Here is a 6,000-nt window from a genome sequence, read left to right on the forward strand (position 1 = left end):
CAATGACTGCACGGCCTCTCCAAGCACCCCGCCCAAGTGGCAGGAGCCTCGTCCAGCTCCTGCCCACTTGCCTGGCCAGAGAGCAGCTGCAGGAGATGGGGATTCTGTCCCGCAGATGCCGATGCTTTAATGTCCCTGGATTTATAGCGGGTTCTGCGGCTTCATTACCAAGATAAGATGGAGCCCATCGCTGTCAGGCTCCACTCGGGATGTGCAGCTGCCCCGCAGACCAGCACTGATGCTGGGCATCCTACACAGGCGGCAAGCGGGCCCCTGGGCCTCAGGGCAGTGGCCAGGGCCTGCTGGTCACCTGCTAGGTATCCTCCCACTGGGGCCAGAATAGCAGACACTTCGTCCACCTGACCAAGGCATCTGTGAAAACCCCACAGTGGACCTCACAGTCGATGGTGAAAGGCTGGAAGCTTTTCCCCTCAGATCAGGGATGAGACGAGGATGCCCGCCCTGCCCACTGCTCTTCAACACGGTGCTGGAGGCCTAGCCTGATTTTTTGTGGTTTTGTTTCTTTGGCTCTGCTGCGTGGCATGTAGGATCTTAGTTCCCCTACCAGGGATCAAACTCATATCCCCTGCCGTGGAAGCACGGAGTCTTAACCACTGGTCCGGCAGGGAAGCCCCCCTAGGCCGTTTAATTAGGCAAGAACAAGAAATAGAAGGCTGAAAGTTTGGGAAGGAAAGAGTAAAACCGTTTACACAGACATCAGGACTGTCTGGAAATCTTGCAGAATCTGCCCCAAATCAGCCAGAACCAATATGGAGCTTAGCAAGAGCACAGAACCACATACAAAAGTGTGGATCGGCACCAAACAGCAAAGTAACATTAGAAGCACTTCCATTTAAAATATCACAAAACAGGGACTTCCTCAGTAGTTCAGTGGTTAAGACTCCGTGCTTCCACTGCAGGGGGCATGGGTTCGATCCCTGGTCAGGGAACTAAGATCCCACGTGCCACACAGCGCGGCCACAAAAATAAATAATCAAATAAGTAAATAAATAAATAAAATATCACAAAACATAAAACATGTAAAAATCAATTTAACAAAAGATGTGCAGACCTCTGGAGTGAACTGAGTAGCAGAAACTTGCTGCGAGAGGATCCAGATCTCAACAGGAAGAGACGCAGATTTCTGTCCACAATCAGGGGCCAGGAGCCTTGGTGTCACCAAGCTGTCACCCCTCCCACGTTGCCCTGTGAGATTTGGGACAACCCCAAACAAAACCCCGAGGCTTTTTTGTAACAATTAACCAGCTGAATCCAAGATACACATGGAAATGCAGAGAGCATAGAAGAGCTAAAATAACCTTGAGAAAGACGAGCAGAGTTGGAGGACTCACACTCAACTAACCATGATCTGCGGGGAAGCTTTAGTGATCAATGTCACATGGACGCCACGACAATGTCACATGGATGCCAGGGGATGTGCAGAACTGAGGGCAGACGTGGCCTTGACGGAGCCAGGGGGTGGGGGTGGGGGGTTCAGTGGGAGAAAGGAAGTTTCTCCAAAACTTGTGCCAGAAAAACTGGCAAACTCAGCAGGAAAATGACCCGGGGACACACGAGACAATTTGAAACAAAGCATAGACCCCACATAAAACCTAAAACTATGACTGTCCGTAGAAGTTCTGGGTGAATATCTCTGCAACTTTGATGTGGACAAATATTTCTCAAAGAAAACACAAAAACATAGCCATAGGGCTTCCCTGGTGGCACAGTGGTTGAGAGTCCGCCTGCCGATGCAGGGGACACGGGTTCGTGCCCCGGTCTGGGAAGATCCGACATGCCGCGGAGCGGCTGGACCCGTGAGCCATGACCGCTGAGCCTGCGCGTCCGGAGCCTGTGCTCCGCAACGGGAGAGGCCACAGCAGTGAGAGGCCCGCGTACCGCAAAAAAAAACACAAAAAAACAAAAAAAAAAAAACATAGCCATAGAAGAAAAAATTGATACATCGAGCTTCATCAACTAAAACCAGCCCATTAGGGACTTCCCTGGCGGTTCAGTGGTTAAGACTCTGTGCTTCCAATGCAGAGGGAGGGGGTTCGATCCCTGGTGGGGGAACTAAGTAAGATCCCATATGCCACGAGACCATAAATAAATAAATAAATAAACTGCCCATCAAAAGAAACGCAAAGGAAGATATAGACTGTGAGTGGGCATTCACAGTGCAGGTCCACAGGAAAGGCTCACATCCAGGATGGATAAAGAAACACCAACATTCACATTAAAATGATAACCCAATTTGGAAATGGTCAAAAGGCTGCAATAGACACTTCACCAAGGAAGACATGCAGATGGCAGAGAAGCGCACGGAGAAAAGCCCAGCATCACTAGTCACTGGGTAGACGCAGACCCAACCCGCAAGCCACAGGAGAGACCCTCTTCTGTCAGGTGGGCTGCAGTGGGGGCCCACTGTACCAAGTGTCAGCCGGAGCTCTCACACTGCTGGCAGGATTCAAAAGTGGTGTGACCACCTTGGGGAAGAATTTGGCCATTTCTTAAAAAGTTAAATGGACTCACACATGCAGTCTGGTCTTTCTGCAGCTGGGTATTTACCCAGGAGAGACGAAAGCGTTAAGTCTTAAAAAGACTTGTCTGAAGGTTCACGGCAGCTTCCTTGTGATCCCCCGTCCCAGCCGGCTCAGGCTGCCAGAACAAAATACCATGAACTGGGTGGCTTACAAACGGCAGACATTTATCTCCCACTGTCTGGAGGCCGGGAGTCCAGGACCACAGCGCCCGCAGGTTCTGTTGTGTCCATCTTCCTGCTGTGTCCTCACAGGGTGGAGGAGGCAAGGGAGCTCTCCAAGGTCTCGTTTATGAGGACACTAACCCACCCTCCTGACCTGATCACCTCCTAAACACCCCACCTCATAACACCATCACCTGGGGGTCAGGTGTAAACGCGTGAATTTTGGAGGGACACAAATATTCAGACCCCAAATTCAAGTCCCACACTGGAAACTACCCAAATGCCCTCACCAGGGGAACCCCAGAGCACGAGGATGCAGCAGGGAGGGGTGAGTAAATGCAGATGGAGCCCAGAGCAGAGATGCTGAGGGAAAGAAGACAGACAGAAAGGGGACACACTCTACACACCATCCTGTTCACGCAAGTCCAACTGCAGTGACAGAGCCAGGTCGTGGGAGGGGGAGGGGGAGGGCTTGCGACTTCTGGGGAGATTGGCATTTCTGCTGTCTTGATTGTGGTGACGGTTTCACAGGCTTCCGCGTGTGTCAAACTTCAAACGTGCGCAGCTCATTGCACGTGAATCACACTTCACAAGAGCGCTTGAAAATATCTGTGCTCAGTGGTTGAGAGTCCGCCTGCCAATGCAGGGGACACGGGTTCGTGCCCCAGTCCGGGAAGATCCCACATGCCGTGGAGCGGCTGGGCCCGTGAGCCATGGCCACTGAGCCTGCGCATCCGGAGCCTGTGCTCCGCAACCGGAGAGGCCACAACAGTGAGAGGCCCGCGTACCGCAAAAAAATACACAAACAAACAAAAAAAACCATCTGTGCTCAGAGATAATGGCCCCCCACCTTCAGTGAATTGAACACTTTGTATCAGTGCATTTCCTCTAGGTCTCATTGTTCTCATGCATGAAGAGGCTCCCAGAGAGAATCACACGTGCTGGAGGACAGAGGGGGAAGGCAGCCCCATTACGGGCCTGAGCACCAGGCCGCATGTCCTGATGGGGCGGAGGTTCCCACCGAACAGGGTTCCTGGAGAGATTTTGATTTCAGGCCACACACATCCTCTCTCACTCATGCTCTTATCTTTTCCTTCTCCTCTGATCCTGCACCTGAGGCAGAGGAAGCAACATCTCAGCCCTGAGGAAGGCAGCAAAGGGCTCAGGGACTTGGGATCCTCTGCCCTGGGGCCCTGCAGCCTCTAGCATGTGCTTCCTTCCGTGGCCAGGGGAGGGTTGGGTGCGGCCCTCCTGGAGGACGGGGGTGGTGGGCGAAGGTGCCCAGGGACCTTGGGCAGTGGGTTTCCTCCTCCAACGGCAGCTGGGGAAGGTCCGAGGGAAGGGCTGTCGTGAGGGGCAGGCGGGAGGCCCCTTCTCAGCCCCCACCTCTTGAAGGCCCCCTCTAGCAGAGTCCCGTGTGTCCATCTCAGCAGGCTGACCTTACCTTCAGGGGCAGACACCCCTCCAACCTGAGGTCAGATGAACCTGACGCCCCACTCCGTGCAGGGCTGGGTTCAAGACCCGACTCTGTCCCTGAGGCCCACATCACCAGGGCTGAGGGGCTGACCTCTGGGAGCCTCGGTTTTCCCTCTGAAAGTGGGAATAGTGGTCACTCCCCCATAGGGCCCTGTGACCGTGCACGGTCTGTACACGGGAAATGCTGGATGAGTGCCCAAAACAGCGGTGCTCACCAAGGGGTCTCTGTTCTAGAAGAGCCCAGTGTGAGTGTCTGGGGGCCATGGTAACAAACCATCACAAACCAGGGGGCTTAAAACAACGGGCATCCATTCTCACGGTCTGGGCCGGAGATCCAACATCGAGGTGTTGCAGGGCCACGCTCCCTCGAAGATGTGGGGGGAGGCCCTGTCCTGCTGCCTGCAGCTCCTGGAGGTGCCAGCATCCTTGGTGTCCCTTGGCTTGTGGCTTCATCACCCCCATCTCTGGCTCTTTGTCACCCAGCCGACTCCCCACGTGTGTCTGTGTCTTATCTCTCCCTCTCTTACCGTATAAAGAACTGGATTTAGGGCTTACCTGGATAACCCAGGATCATCTCATTTCAAGATCCTTAATTACATCTGCAAAGACTCTTCTTCCAAATGAGGTCCCGCTCACAGGTTAAGGGATTAGGATGGGGCCGTGTCTTTGGGGGGCAGCATTTGTCCCACGACACAGCCAGGAGGGGAGCAGGTCATGGGGCTCTCTCCGAGGTCCCTACCCACATGACAGCCCATCGCCTGACCACTGAAAGAACCCCCAGCGTCCACCACCGACTCCCCTCCGCGTTCAGCCCTCCTTTGCCTGGTCACCCTTGGAGACCTGGCCGCATTCTGACCCGTGCACAAGCCTCGTTGTGGCCTTGGGGGAGGCCTGGGCTGTCCCAGGCATCCCCGGGAAATGCCCTCCACTGTCACGTGGGTCTCCTTTGTTGCAGCTTTTTGGCAGCTTTATCAAGCAGCCGCTGCAGCCGCCTAGCCAGTCACCTCCCGGTGGTGCCAGACCTGGCCTCCTCGCTCTCTTTTCTTTCTCCTCATCTGGAACGTGGACAGTCTGTGTCTAAGAGCCCCGCTGGGAGGAGGACAAAGCCTGCTCTGTGTCCCCAGAGCCCGCACTGGCCACTGGGTACCTGTCTGAAGCCGTGGACTCTGCCTCCCTGTCTTCAGGGGAGCTGGGGTCTAGCCTAGGGGCTCCAGGCTCTGCAGGCATATACAGGACGGACCCGGGGTGTCCCGGGCAGCAGCAGTGACGAGAAAAGTGTAACTTGAAAATCCCAACCAATGACACCGAGAAATGCTGCAGAAACCACCACAGACTTTAAGGGCTACTTTAAGGGCTTAGCTGGGCCCACCAGGAAAGAAAGGGGATAATAAATGAAGGGGGTGTCATGGTCGCTTGGGCAGCTGTAACAGAATGCCATACTGGGAGGCTTATAAGCAGGAGAAATTTACGTCTCATAGTTCTGGAGCCTGAATGGCCAGGACCACGTGCCAACGTGGTCGGATTGCTGACAGCCAACCTCCCTCTGTGTCCTTATGGGGAGGAGGGGCTCTGTGGGGTCTTGTTTGTAAGGACACTAATCCCACCGTGAGGCTCCACCCTCACAACCTGGTCACCTCCCGAAGGCCCCATCTCCTGACACCATCACCTGGGGGTCAGGTTGCCACACATGGATCTAGGGGGACACAGACACTCAGACCACAGCTGAGGGTACGAAGAACCAGGTGATGAGCGTGGAATCTGCATCCACGGTCTGGATTAGGGGCTGAAGCAGCATGAGTTCCTGTCTCCTAACCAGGGTA

This window comes from Pseudorca crassidens, chromosome 15, assembly GCF_039906515.1.
Source record: "Pseudorca crassidens isolate mPseCra1 chromosome 15, mPseCra1.hap1, whole genome shotgun sequence".
Taxonomy (NCBI): domain Eukaryota; kingdom Metazoa; phylum Chordata; class Mammalia; order Artiodactyla; family Delphinidae; genus Pseudorca; species Pseudorca crassidens.